This window comes from Passer domesticus, chromosome 3 (assembly GCF_036417665.1).
Source record: "Passer domesticus isolate bPasDom1 chromosome 3, bPasDom1.hap1, whole genome shotgun sequence".
Taxonomy (NCBI): domain Eukaryota; kingdom Metazoa; phylum Chordata; class Aves; order Passeriformes; family Passeridae; genus Passer; species Passer domesticus.
In genome coordinates, this window is record NC_087476.1 from 106,160,025 (window position 1) to 106,175,363 (window position 15,339).

At 40.0% G+C, this 15,339-nt stretch overlaps 1 long non-coding RNA gene across 2 annotated transcripts in view; it reads right to left on the reverse strand.

Annotated features, from left to right (window-relative positions):
• LOC135297387 (uncharacterized) overlaps positions 1-15,339 on the reverse strand; it is a 31,103-nt gene that overhangs the window by 13,520 nt on the left and 2,244 nt on the right. For both annotated transcript variants that reach the window (XR_010359399.1, XR_010359398.1), the window contains exon 2: positions 3,698-3,804. This is a non-coding gene — a long non-coding RNA (uncharacterized LOC135297387). The remainder of the gene's footprint in view (positions 1-3,697; positions 3,805-15,339) is intronic.

Below are 15,339 nucleotides of genomic sequence, written 5' to 3' on the forward strand. Positions count from 1 at the left end.
TAAGGCACTATAATATACAAGATGTCAGAAGCAGTACACATATCTCAGTAAGGCTTCAGGACAGCAGGTGGATGAATTCTTCAAATCAACCTAGAGATTTTTTTAGGATGCTAAATATTTTTCCAGTTTGAAAACTCATTATGTTTTGCCATATGTGCAAGGTAGATGAGGGACTGAAAATGGCTTAATAGCCACATTTTTGACAAATAGCCTTTATCAACAACAGGAAAAAAACCCTAAACTATACAACATCTTAAAGACTAGCACTATTGTAAATTGTACATTGAACAAAATGGAAAGTAATTGTGTCTGTGTTTGACAGCCATCCATCTCCAGTATTTATGAGTCTCAAAAAGTCATACAGGAGTGGTTTATCTGAAATTCCTTTGAACAGCTTCTCTACTGTCTTCCAACATAAGACGACTTGGCCCAGTCCACTATGCAAGCATAGAGGAAATTGTTATTGCTTTCATTTCTTTGTGTGCTGACATCATTGTCCAGTGATATTCTTCCCTTTACACAAGGGCTTATACATCTCACCTCCACAAAAAATCATATTACAACAGGACCTTACACATAATTTAAACAAAACAATATACCCTCTTTAACTGAGCAGGATGAAGCCCCATTTCGACATTTGGAAGGCACTCAAATGTCCAAAGGTTTGGGAAGTGACTCCTGCAGATTGTGTGCAGCTGAAAGAGTGTCTTAGGGCAGCTGTTCTGAAAGAAGGATGGGGACAGCCCTGGGGCACTGGGCTGTGTGCAGCCCAGAGGGCACCAGCTCCATTGCTTCGCCTGCTGCCTGGTGAGGAAGGAACAAGAGCACCCCATAGGTACAGCAAAACTTGACAGAGGTGATGTTTTAATACTGTGAGCACAGAAAAAGTACAAAGAGCCTCTTTATGCCCCATACTCTGCTCTACACCAGTGACCAGATTCAGATCCCTTTCACTTCTCACTCTTGCAATGCAGAGTAGCTATGAGAAAGAGTGTAGGATCCTGCAGTCTGGGTTATGAAAGCAGCCAGGAGTTGTTCTTTCCAACCGGAGGGAGATACAGCACTATAGCAGAAAATAATTATAGGAAGACCCTTCCAGCTACAAAATGGTTAAAACCCCTAGGGCTTCAAACAGTTTGTTTTGTTATTTTGGAATTTCTGGGTTGTTTTTCTTTCAATTTCTAGCTTTGTTCTCAGACCATTGCTATAATCCTATATAATAGACTCTGTTCAAGTCTCTTGCTGTGTTTCATTTGCAGCTGTGTGGTGTACATAGCAATTAGCTGCTGATGTACTCTTATCTGGTCTCTAGTCTTTAGCTTGTTTTATTGTACTTTTCATTCTCCGTATGCCATAAAAAGTCAGTCAAAGTCCTAATCCCCTTACACAAAAACCAGCTTTGAATTGTGGGGCCTAACACATACTGAAATGCCTGATGAACTTTCTGTGCACTTGCCCTGGTGCGTTTGTGCATGTGTACACACGTATGTGTGTGTGCCCCTGAGAGGCCAAGAGAGGAAAAGCACTCTTTCAGACCCACCTGAGCAATACAGGAGAACATACTGTTAGAGATTTTGGCAAATGCACTAAAATGTTCAAGAAATGTTGAACATTTTGCAGATACAAATCAAATTTGTTTCTTGAACAAATGTTCAAATTTGTTCAAGAAACAAATTTGATTTGTATCTGCAAGCAATTATATTTTTCTGCAGGTGAGTTTTCATAGTAGGTATGCATATTCTTCCACAGCAATGTAAGCAAACACCAGCAGAACACCAGCCTTGCCTTAATTATTGTGATACATTTTTGTGCCTTGTAAACAATTATTTATTGACATGTTTGGATCAAGAAAGTAGTAACACAGAGTTGTGACGGATTAAAAGTTTCAAAAATTAGGAAAAAAGTAAGACTAAAATCTTAATAATGAAGAATATGGTCAACAGAATGGTTTTCATGAATGAGGTTCTAGAGAAAAATATAATATTCAAACGTACCCATGCTCAGTAATTTGGATGAACTCCTGATCTTGCTAAAGCAAGTAGTAAAATTAATTTCCTAAAGTGAGATGTGAAAAAAAGATATATTTTAGTGCAGCTTCCTTGTATTTGGGCAAGAAATATTTTTGGGGTTTTTTTAAAGGGTTTCAGTAAACCCATTGCTTTTTGGCAAAATTAAACCTGCTCTCTTACAGCACAAACTGAAAAAAATATAGTTTTTCTGGAATCCTAGATATGTTTGTGTGTGTGTGTGTGTGTGATAGAGAGAAATGTAAACAAAGTAAAGGAATTTCAAGAAAAAGGAATTAAAAAGACATTTTACATCAAGCTCTCTTTCCATTGTCTCCCTTGACAATAATTTCACAGTATCTTTGCTTTCTGCTAATGTATGGCTGTAACTTATCTTGGGGAACTTCAGCATCCGTATAGGCTGAGGTTTCAGTGTTGCCTTTCCTGCAACAAAGCATCTACCTCATAAGCTGCCCATGTTACTAACAACTCATGATGAAGATGAGGCAATGGAGGTGACTCCCTGTGTTCCTCATGGACAGAGGTGCCAGTGCCAGAGGAGCTCCTCTCTGTCAGCCTTTGGAGGGCAGCTCATCATGCTCATGTTTAATAAGCATTAGCACACTGCTCTCACCTCCCCACGTAGATGACATGCAAGCATTTAAGTTTCACAACATCTCTGCAAAAGGAAAATGTCTGTGCCACCTTTGATTATCAAGGGTAAACTTTAAGAGAGGAGTGGCTGCAGTACAATTTATTTGGCTAAAGGGGAGCTATCCATAATGGAGATACCTACTACAAACATGGGCTCCCTGAGGAGGCCAGAAAGAAACAGTTCCCTCTGAGAGATATTTATCTCAACCTAAAACCAGAATGAAGGAATGAAGTACTTCTGGTGCACTGTGCTCTATACATATTTCCTTCTCTTAATTTCTGGCTTCTTGAGGGAGACAGACATGACAGTCTCAGATATAGAGTAGAATCATCTGTGGGGAAGTAACCCTCACATAATTTCCACCCTACATACCAAACTCATAGAAAGCTGGTACTCCAAGTGAGGTTTGCATCAAGATCATCCAGGTGCCAGACACAAGCTAACCAGAAATAAATCTCTGTCCAGTAATACAGGGCACATGTGTGAACAGAGCTCTGTATATGCAGTGTGGCATACTAGGAAAAAGAAGGACAATGGGAAGAGGGGAAAGAGAAGGATGGTATTTTAGCAGTAGGACATCCCTCAGAAGCTCTTGGAAGGCTTCACCGGGGGAAATTGAGTCTCCTCTTTCAGCCTCACGCACAGCAGAATTCTATGTGTGCAATCTGGAAGCTAGGGTAAATTTATAATAAAACTTTCTACAAAGGAGGAGAGATTTAAACCCCTCCTTGCTGTTATCACAGCAGCCGAGTTTCAAAAACAGAGAGTGGAAGAAAATCAGGGAACCAATATTTAAAGGTCCTTGAGACTGTCTACTGTCCCTGCAGCCCTCAAAACAAAATAGCTGGAGAGATTTTGTGTCAGGGAGTTTGTGCTGGGCACAGCCTGGCCACTTCTCTCAGCACAACCAGGCAATAGGGATGGTCCTGGGCTGGTCCATCCATGTCTAAAACCAGGCACAAGTTGGCACTGTTTTCAGCAGATGATCCATGTACCCAAAGTAATTTCTCAGCTCTTAATCATCTCTTAATCTCACCTCAGAATCCTGGGATTCAGCTGAGCTGTTAGCAGAAGATTGCCACGCTGCTTCCTCCACCAGTGGTGTCCAATGCCAGCAGTGCACAGGTGCCCTCAGGAGTATTACTGTTTCCATAAGCAATGAGAGGAGAGGGTGAGCTTTATGAGCTGGATATTTTGTTATTTTGTGACGGTAAGAACTCAGGTGAGACAAACACAAGGTGTTCCTTAGCTATATGTCACAACATATCAACACAAGCTAAACAAGACCCAGCTTTGCCTTCATTGCCACCCCTCCATCCCTTTACCTTCTGATAATTTTTATGTAGATGAACATTAATATTTTTTTCAGCCACTTTACCTTGTTTCCTATGATTTTTTTTCTTCTTGCCTTCCCTGTTGCCAAAAGAATGTACAGTTTTGCAGATGGTTAAAACCAATTTCCAGTTTCAGACAAGTGCAGAAAAAAACTGCACGGACTTATCTTTCTCCTTCCCAGCCAAGGAGAGCTGACAGAAAGTAGGAATCATCCCACATATTTGTGTGGCCATGTACCTGGCTTTGAGGCACGGTGCAGAGTTTGTGCTCTGTTCTGATATTTGCTGGGCAAAGAGGCAAAAGGCAGTTAGACAGCTTGGTCCTCATCTCACAGCCAGACTGACAGACCATGCCTCCTGGGAGATATCAGCCTCACTCTGTCCCAGTAATGTCCCTTGCTATTCCATCCCAGTAATGTTCATTTGGAAGCAAGAGAAAGGTTGAGAAGACACCAAGGGCCACCCACCTCTGAGCCTTAGGTCCTTCCAGGCACTCTAATTCCTCCTGATTCCTTCAGACTTTTCCTATCATCATATCTGCCTGCCTTCCTGCCCTGTTTTTTCTTCTCTGCTCCTTTTCTTTCTCTCCTCATGCACCCTTCCAGCACCTCCTTCCTGGTAAAATGCAGCACAAGGAGGCAGAACAGTCTGGCACTGGCCTTTCAATATATTTAAATACCAGCAATTCACTGAGCTGGAAAATTGTAAATCTGCAATTTTATTGAAAAAGGTGGTCACCCTGTTCTTTGGAGCCATGTTCAGAGACAGCAGCATAATTAATGGACCTTTATGCAACGCAGAAGCAAAGAATGGCAAATTTATTAAGGCTGGTAAGATTATATTTTTAATTTCCAAGAAATCAACTTTCCATATCTAGTTTTGCTTATTGCTATATAAAAAGAAAGGCTGTTTAAACCATCCTGTGCAGGTGAAAACACTGTCACATAATTTATATTTTTTTCCCTTTGAACTAACACAGATGAGGACAGCAACTGACACTGAGGGATTACTAATGTCTTCTAACAGTGTGCATGAGGTGCCTACTCTGCAGTGTGTCTAGACACCTTCCTAGCATTTCATGTAACGGTGTTTCAAACCAAACCAGAGGCAGACCAGTGCTGTCAGTACAGCTCATTTTAGTTATAAAGGGCATGCTTACTTGATGTGCTGCTGGGAAAGTTAAGCAAGGCACTCAAGCCATAAAAAAACTTTCAGTTGGGCAATATAAAAGGGAAGACACAAGCCACCAAAGTGGAAAATAAAGTGAAAGGTTTCAAAGATAGAATAGAAGTCTTTCACATAGAGGGGGAGCATAAATGAAATGAAATTAAACAAAATAAAGTTTGTCATCATCCTTTTTACAAAATGTGGGTGGACTGAATTATGTAGTGAATTATGACAGTGCTGTGACTTATGTGTGCAAAGAGCTACTAGGAAGATGACATAACCCCAGTCTGGAGGATTAAAAGGCCACAGAGCTGTACAACTGGCCACAGAAATATGGAAGATGTGATGAAAGATGAAGCACCATCTTCTTAGGGGGAACTCTTCTGAATTGGACATGCTATGAACTTAGAGTGGAGCACCTCCTCCAGAATAACTAAAAGTGCATATCTCATTATTCTGACTAAGAATACTTTCTCCAAATTAGCAAAGCCACTTTCACAGGAACATGTCTTCAAGAATAAGTCCTTAAGCAACTAAGCCCTGTAAGGAAATAAGTACTCTACAGAGAGGATAGGGAATATAGCAGCTCTAGATCAAGCTCTTGGTTGTTGTTGGCTGCTTCCCTTTTCTAGATAATTAAGACTTCCCGACACCCAATTGAAATGGTTGGCTGGGGCCTGACACTTCAGTGCTCTAGGAAAGAGTTCTGCTGAATAAACATAACTGAAATGCCAGGAAAAAAGCAGACTTTCACCCTTTCTGTTCTCTTTATTCTGGCAGTTCTGTCATTCAGTCTCCATCATTCTGTCACCCATCATTCAGGGCCTGAGTCATGCGCTTAGTCCCTCATTTACACAGCAAGCCCTTCAAATATTGAGCATAGCTGAAAGGGCGTGAGCTAATGGTATCTGTAAAGAGAAACTATTAATTCAACCCCATGATATTTAAAAATATCTAGATATTTAAAAGAAGAAGAGCATCTCAATTCATTTCCCTACCTATATTAAGCTGCATAATTTATGAATATAGTCTGTGGACTAAAACAAGATCATCTGCTGTGAGCTTGAGATACCAAATTATTATTGCCTGTTATGGTCTTTACATAAATATTTGGGAAATTTTTATAATTATGCTATGTTTTGTCAAGGATTCTCTGTCCTGTTAACCCCACAGCCTCTTCAGATTATTATTTTCTGTACTCTCAGTAGTTGCATATGGTCATAGCAAACCAGGCCTGATGAACCACAGGCATTTGCACACTTGTTTCCATATCTGGGTGCAGCACTCAGTGACAGGAGCCACTCAGGCATATGGCTTGTAATAAGCTGAGCTCCAGTGAGTTGGAACCTCCTGCTTCAACAGCTATTTGGTCATTTGTTTTCTTGCTGCAGCACTTTGATTGTTTTCCTCCCTTTGACAGAATGATGAAAGGAGCCGTAGGGTTTATGTACCACCTCTACCAAATGTTACCCATATTCCAGTAGTCAGGTAGAAAATGGGGAGATGATATGGGAAAAGGTGCCCACTGACTCTAGAAGTCCTGAGGATTAAAAGTTTATATCCTGCTGGAAGAGAGACTAATGTACATGCAGTCAAAACTTCCTAAACCAGCTGTGGTGGCTTTTGTTGATCTTTCAGCCAAGGTTGTCCATGCAGCAACTGGCAGTCTCAGTTTTCTCTCTTACACCAAAACTGGGATAATTATTTTTTACAGTATATATCTTTGGTAATTATTACAGAATGTAGTTTAGAAGCACATCAGTGTAAAGGTATTTGAGTAGTTTAATCCACCTCAGTGAAAAATATCATTTACAGCAAACAGGAGACAAAGCTAGTGCAATGGCAGGATCAGAAATAAGGCTGGAATTTTTCAAACAAATATGTAGAAAAAATGTAGGCCTTCAAGCAATGCAAACATACAACAGAAACAAGCAAGAAAAAGCTAAGCCTTATCCCTGGCCTGAAGAATGCCAAGTCATATAATTTCTGAGGAGAATTCATGGGGACTTCCAGTAAATTTGGCCTTGTTTCCTTCCTCTCATGCCTATATCTTAAGCATACAAGCTGATCAAATGTTTATTGCTACTGAAGATACAGGACAACAGCTGTGTTGCCTTTTGAGCCCCAGGACAGCACAGAGAGAGTTCTACATTTGTCCTAATTGCAAGAAACTGAAAAGTTTTACATCAAACTGTTTTGCAACAGAGAGGCGAGCTTTCAGTTGCAGTGAATTATTCATGAAATGGTTCTGCTTCCCACAGAACATTTCAATTTTTCATTGAAAACCTGAGCAGGCAAACCAAGAAACTGCATGAAATACTTGAATTCTGAAAAGTCATCACCGCACTCCAGAGATCCCATTCTGTTTCTTGTTGGGGACTTTGCCTCTCCCCCAAATTTCATTTCCCAGATACACTGGCCAGGCATCAGTACTGATGAATATGTCCCCAGCTACATGAGAAAGGAATACTGTTAATTATGAAAGATGAAAAGAAGTCAAGGAATCATAACTATGTGTTTATTTGTTAGGACTTGAAAACTTTTACCACCTAATTCTGTCATTGTTTCCACTGGATAGGGAGGAAAAATGCATGAAGAGAGGGCAATGTGGAAGAAAAATGGGCATGAAACCTTTCAGCCTGCTTAACTGCAGCAGCTAGTTTGTGCAGGAAGTGAAGTGGAGCTACAAGGCCTCCAAAAATGAACAGGAGAGTCACTGAAGTATGAGAAACCAATGAGCAGAAAAAGAGGCCACTCAGTCTTGCTCAGTGACAGCCAGGATATGTCAGACAACTCTCATAGACATGTCAGCTCAGCATCTAAAAGCAAGATGCAAGTGAAAGTGAACATGTAGTGTGAAAGTGAACTTACACCCAAATAGGACCACAAAAAAGTACAAAGATTCAGAAGAAAACTCTGACATCCTCAAGCCAAAGGTATGCATTGACAAGAAATGCAACTTAAAGTCAATTGCTTAACTGTACATTCTTTCTAGAACAAATTGCCTTTGATTTCGCCAACCAGAATCTCAGCTGGTCTAACTGAGATAGCTGATTTCTGTAAAATTCATGCCCATTTGAGCCTCTTGCCCTTAGTGAAGTGGCATATTATCTAAGGTGAAAGATACATCCTTTTTCTAAAGGATGCTTAAACTTGTGTTCAAGCAGAAAATACCATGAGCTGGAAGCTTCAAAAGTGACAATGCTTCCTCTCAGCTATTGAAAAAACAGAGGTAAGAAGTCAGTTTCGTTCCTGAGATCAAAATAAAACTGACATTTAGTTTTGAAAAGACAAAGGAATCATCTGAAACAAGTGAAGACTAGGGATGTTAATGTAGGGGAGCTCTTAAATGTATCTGTAAAGAGGATCAGAGATAAACATCCAAAGGGAGTTTGACATATTTCTTGGAGGGAGAAGTTATGAATGACTGGATATGTTTGAAACTTGGTGTGATGACTTTCAGAACCAAAAGATCAAGAGATTCTTGATCAAGGGAATCTAGGAGAGGCAGAAAGAGAAGCATGGGTGAAAGAATATAAGCCCATAGCAAAATACCTTTCTCTCGGTGTTTCAAGCCCTTTTTCTCTGTGGTGGGAAGGAAAGGTCAGAAATATATGAGCACCTGTCTTTGAAACCTGGGTAGGTACCACTAATAGCATCACATAAAGTTTGATTTGGGCTCTTTTTGAGGAACAAGTCCAGATCAATTCTCATCTGAGTGGTCCTTATGTACTCATCCTTCTGTAAAAGGGAAAGTAATTGTTTGTCTGATCAGATAAGGAAATGCCAAACAGGATATACCTGATTATAGCAGAAAGCTGATCTATGGAATTAATTAGCTTCATGATTCTCTGAGTCACATAGAAAAATGGAGAAAGAAAATTATCAGATGCTGACAAGGAATATATGGGATGGTTTTGACTGCTCCAAGTGATTCCCAAGGCACAAAGTTCAGCAGTGCTTCTAGGGCTGCTCCATAAAAGCCTGGCATATGGTCTCTGCCTGGCTTAGTGGGCAAGTTTGTCTGCAGAAAACATGGATGACTTGGTCACTGATAAGAGCTCAGTGACAATACACAGTTAGAGATGCACAACTACCCTGCCTTTAAGCATTCCTTTTCCCTCAGTACTGCTCATGCAGAAACTAGCTGTAACAGCAGAGACGTGCCTAACATAGCTGGAAGGGCATGCACCACCTCCATGTCCTCCTGAGGTCTTATACAAGGCTGATGCTGTGCATGGGTGCTGCCTGCCTGGCTGACACCTGTTGGCTCTGTCCCTGTGCCAGGGCTCACTGGCTCAGCTGCTGCAGCTGCCCACGGCCACTGCTGTGCTCATCTTTGGGCAGCTGACCACAAAATGCCAATTGCTATTGAGGCAGGCAGCAAGATTTCTTTCTCTAAGACCTGAGTGCGGGCAACTGTTTCAAAATTCCATGTTGAATATTCCCCTGTGCGTGTGTGTCATTCTGTTACTTGCAGTATCTGCTTAGAAGTATTAAAACAAAATGTCTTTGTCAGTTTTGTCTTTTTGTATTTGAAAATTGCTGATGTCATTTTACTTTTGTTTGTAAATGGAAACCTGTTTGCTGCTGAGTCACAGAAGAAGGCAAGACATAATAAACATATCTCCTAATCAACCCAGAAAGTTGTGGATCACTGGAATAACAATCAGAAAGGGAGTCTTTTGTAACCAGTAATAGCAGAACAGAAGGACCCTGTTTCCTGTGCAGAATTCCTTGTCACTCACATGCTTTGACTGATGTGAGTTGCATTCCCCAAAACACAAATGTGAGAAATATCAAGAGCCAGTAGCAGATACTGCCCTTTATATGGAAACAGGAATAGAGGAAGCCAAACATTCCCCATATAGGCCCCCTAATGCAGCTGTCTGCTGGAAGAAATTCTAAAATGCAAACTGGGAAGCTGAAGCACAGAAGGATGACTTTCATATCCATGCTCTGATTTCCAGAGTGTTTATCCCTCAGTGTCAGTATTCCTAAGTCCTTCAAATGGGTTGACCAAGGCATGAAGTATTTGAACACTTGTCTGCATTTTTAAGTTTTAGGAAACTTTAGGAAAGTTTTGCTATCACTGAGACCAGCACATTTCCAATCCAGTGGGAGACAGCAGCATCACAGGAGCTGACTGTGTATCCACATGAGGTTGAGTCATTGCTATGTGATTCTCTGAGACTGAGAGGACATGTCCACTCAGTGTGTGATGGTAGAATTCTTAGAAAATTGGCAAGCTACAAAGTCCACTGAGGCATATGCCATCCTTGCAATGAGTTAATAACTATAATCAGGGCATTGAGCTAATGAATAAAAAAACCTGAGGGTAGGACCCTACTACACTGTCATTGTGGAGATTACAGGTTTGTCCAGTGGTAGCTTGAGGGAAGGAATAAGAAAACAATATATCTCTTCCTCAATATGAATTGAAGGCTTTCTTGGAACTCTAGAATGAGAGAACAATATTACCAGGTGATCTCAGCCTTTTTAGAGACCCAAGTAAACCTTCCAATGTTCTTCACCAGCACAGTACAAAATATTTTCCTCAATTTTAATGGCTTAGAAAAAGCTGCCACAAAGTCTTGCTTGTTTTCATGAGAGAAGTGGTGTTGCTGAAGTTCTGTGGAGATTAGCAAGAAGGATCATGGTGTGCTTATGGAAAAGGCTGGTCTCAACAACCCTAGCGGTGGATCAAAGCACAACAGGTGCTCAAAATGATCCCTGGAATTAAACTCTCACTACCAAGAGAAGTGTCTTCATGGGTGTTCTGGCTTGCAAATATTTTCTGTTTCTTATGGCCAGGTTTATTTTGCTGTAAAGGATTCACTGAAGCAGACAGCAAGGAAATTCACAGAGACTTCCCAAAGAGAAGAAAGTATCATTTCCAAAAGTGTAGTTGGCCACTCACCATGGCAGAAGGCTGTAGTGCTAATGTAGACTCTTTTCCATGCACAACTAGCAATGTAGTGCCTTTGAGAGGCTTACAACACCAACTATTCTCAGCTTTCTCCTTTCCTCTCTTTTTGAAGTTGCCTCACATCCAATTCAGTGCTGCTACTTCCAAAGTCCATTCCCCTGAGGAAGACCAGAAAGTCATTCTGGTTTTCCCCATTTTATTAGTAATTATTCAGGCAGTAATTGAAGGGACTTTGAATATTTGTTAAAAATACATCAAAGGTGTAGCACTGTTTTTTCTTTCTATATAACCTGCAAGGAAACAAAAACGCCCCAGATAATTGCATTCAAGTTCAGGTTATTTAGTCCCATAGCTTCCATCTGGGTATTTTTTTCTGAAGTGGTGATAGACAGGGTTTTGTTGTTCATGGCTAATTTAGTTCTCTGCATGTGTTTCAAACATTTTGCTAAGAAGCTACATTGTTTGTAATGACATTGATGGTGAAGTTTCTTCACCAACAGCCCCTCTCTGAGGTCCTACACTGTCTGAGGGGAATGGTCCCAGACTCACAATTTCATTGCAGGCCAAAAGGTACACTATAGCTCATTATCTCAGAGAAGAACTCCAGAAGGACTGAAATCTGCAAGTTTGCTCAATGCAAGCAGCAAAGAGAAGCTGATCCCCTGCCAAGCAAGAAAGTTAAAGCTATGAGAACATCAGCCTGCTCAGCCACTTGATTGCAGACTAAGCAGGAATAAACACATTTCATTCACTGCAACCTGATAGCTTCAAATAGATATTCAAAATATACGTCTGAAATAATTTTTTTTACTCACTCTAAAAAGATGTCATTGCCTTAGTGCCAGGGGAACATATTGCAATATATACATACCTTTTTCATGGCTATGACATAAATGGAAGAATAAGCACAGTATTGACAGCTGACTTATCTATTTATTTAAGAAAAATTCATGCATTGATTAGACAATCATTACCATCAACTTCTCTCAGGCCTTTCTAGCTGTTGGTAATTCTTAAAAATATGCATATATTCTTTCAAAAAAATAAATGGAAGTATGGTTTTGTTGTTCAGCGTGATTTTCCTTTGTTACAGGTTATGGCAGCAAACTGAAATAGATGCCATTCTGAACTCAAAAGAGAACTAAAATTCCAGTAATTTAAAATTTTTCTGGTGTCTGGTGCATCAAGGACCTCAGTCTACCTTGTCTGGGGCTTGATATTTTGGTTATAGTTGTATGGTTAAAACTCTTTTAGCATTTATGGCATAGAATGGGAGTTTAGGGGAAATGCCTACCACAGTCTGTCTACATCTTTCACAGTGCCTGGTGTTGGAGTATTTTAAGAATTTATTTCCTTCCAACCCAACCACACATGAAAAACAGAGGATTTTGGCTGTTCCAGCATGTCTGTTGTGTTAGGGTACTGTTCTTTTCTTACGAGCATCAGCCTGAGTCATAAATGGGGTTGATTTCATTTTTGCGCAGAAGTGGAAAAAGTAAGGAGTTTTTATCCTTGGTGTTTGGTTTTGCTTCTTTGAGAGGACAGATATTTCTGGTTTAAGATGTTTTCCAAATAGTTGGGATTCATTAACCTCTGGAGCTGTCTTTTGTGCTGGTGCCTCACCAGCCTCTAGAGCATAAAGGATTAGATTTGACTAGACATTTAACTTTCTTGACAGCTGTGACTAGTGGAGCTGAATCCCACTGTAGGTAACATCTTCTGCTGGTTTTATTAGTCAGGGCTGGGTACAACTCACTTTAGCACACTGTTCTTGCTTACCCTGCTGCGTGTTCTGTACACTTGCCACAACCAGTTAACTCTGTATGAGGCACTTTCTTTCTGTATTTTCATAAGTTTTGCTGCCTGCATCAACTGAAAACTATTAAAACCATAAAGTGCTTCAAAACAAGTGGATGTCAAAAAGAAATCTCTCTTCTAAGTGTCCCAATTGCTCCTGGCAACTATTACTTGCAGTTACAAGGCAGATAATTTAAACTTTTTCTAGATATCTCCCACATTTCCTCCTTCCTGATGGAGCTGTAGCTTCTGCTGTCCTGTTCTTCCACTCAGGGTACTTTTTTTCACAATACCCCTGTTAGCATATCTTGTTGAGTAATTTACTCAGGACCAAGGCATCTGGCAGAGGTTTGCTGCTGTCAGTGCCTATGTCCCAGCTGACTGGCACTTAGTTACAGAGGTTGCACAGGGCCAAACTGCTCTGTCTGCATTGGTTCTTGCTTATCTGGATTGGAGAATGTATTGGTTTTGTTTTTCTTTTTACTTTAGTTTTGGCTGGTTTTTTTTGTCTTTTTAAAAGAGCTAATAACAGGATGGCAAGTACTCAGATCTTGTCATGATTTCAGAGAGCAATCAGACTTCAACCTAAAAATGGGGTATTCAGGTGAAAAGGTACCTGTCCTATGGCATAGAAAACACCATTGCTGGGAGTAAAAATTCAGACTGATATCAAGAGTCTTGATATCAGTCTGAATTTTAATAATACAATTCTTACAATTTCAATACAATTTCAATAATACAAAACTTTTGATTTTCTGATTTGTGTAATGTAATGCAAATCCAAAAGGATTCTGTTGATGTAATTTCTGATGGGTCATTATTAGATGCTGATTTTAAATACAGTTGTGTTTTGACAACTTAGAGATAAATCCTATGCTTACAGAAATGATGGATTTACACAGAGTAATGTAAATTATTTTGATGTGCAGCAAACCTTAATTGTTATTCTAGTCAGGTTGCAGCACGTTTGATGTATAACTCCAGTCCTTCATTTAAATCAAAATGTGCATGTGTGTGTGCATATTTATACTTATAAATACACATGTACCCAAACTATACATAGAGGTGTGCATATTTATATGCACACCAAAACTTTACTTTTTACACACAAGTATATATGAAAATATATACACAGAAGCAGATGTATATACATCTGTGACCACTACTGATCTATAATAAAGAACTAAATATAGTAAGGGGACAAATACAATTTTTTTGTTGTTGTTGTTCTTTTTTTTTGTTTGGAAGGGTTACACACCCTGTGAATGGAGCTAAAGAAAATCAAAATTTACAGCACAGAAAGGAGATGGTTTTGATGTTTATGAATCACTACTGTCAAATTTCTGCATGTAAAATACAATAGACTGGGTATATATACACAGCAGCCCCCTTCATGTTTAAAACATTCTAGAGAGCTTAACAAGTGATAACCTAAGATAAAGCTGCTGTTGGGTCAAAGAATGAATTAAACAAGTGTTGCCTTTAGTCTTGACATGAAAGCATTTACAGAGGCAATGTTCTAAATCTCTGCTGGCAGAATATTCAGAGGTAGAAAACGATAGAGCACTTAAGATGCACAGGCCCTTTCAGCTATGGATTTATAATGATATTTCTGTAGACCATTTGTAGAACACAAAACCTGACTTGGGCAGTAAGGAAGCAATACCTCAGCTGGATATGTAGGGCCTGGAAATTAGATATGCAGCTGGAATTTTAAGAGCTAATGAAAACCTGAGAACAGTTCATCTTCTGGGGGATGGACAGAAACAGCTTCTGACTTTGTGAACCTTCCCCCCGCCCCTTGCTGCTTTCTTAAATTCATGTGACTTGAGGCTTTTTCTTGCTTATACTTTTTGCAGGTACACTTCATAATTATAGAACTGCCAGGCTGAAAGCTCCTAAATGGGTGTCACTGGTGCAATGGTTCAGTCATAGTTCATCCAAGAAACCACTTCCTTTTATCCTTAGTGAATCAGCCCAAAGCAGGGAAGAGGGGAATTTCTCTCTGTTCCCAGTCACAGAATGTAGCTGAGTAGTTTATTGTGTGGCTGTCATTGTGTGGATGGACATCTGTTAGCCAAGATTTAGAAAACTGGAAAGATCTGGGTGGATGCCCCTTCCTACACAGCATCAAAAATCTGAAGGATGGTTATGGCTTGCAGCCATAACTTCCTGCCTTGACTGATACCAACAATCAATCCAGCTCTTTGGTATGGGCCATACTCTGTTATAGTCTTGGTCTTACATTATATAAGAATGTAATTAATTAGAATTTCTCTCTTCTTGAAACTCAAATGTGTTTTTAAATAAATTGCATTCGCTTTCAAAAACTCTGTTTCAAGTGTGAAAAGCCTCCAGGAAAACCAGAGTGGATAAGAACAAAGAGAAAACTCTGAGAATGCTTAGAATTAGCCAAGACTCTGGTCCCAGGCAGAAGCCTTTCATCACTAC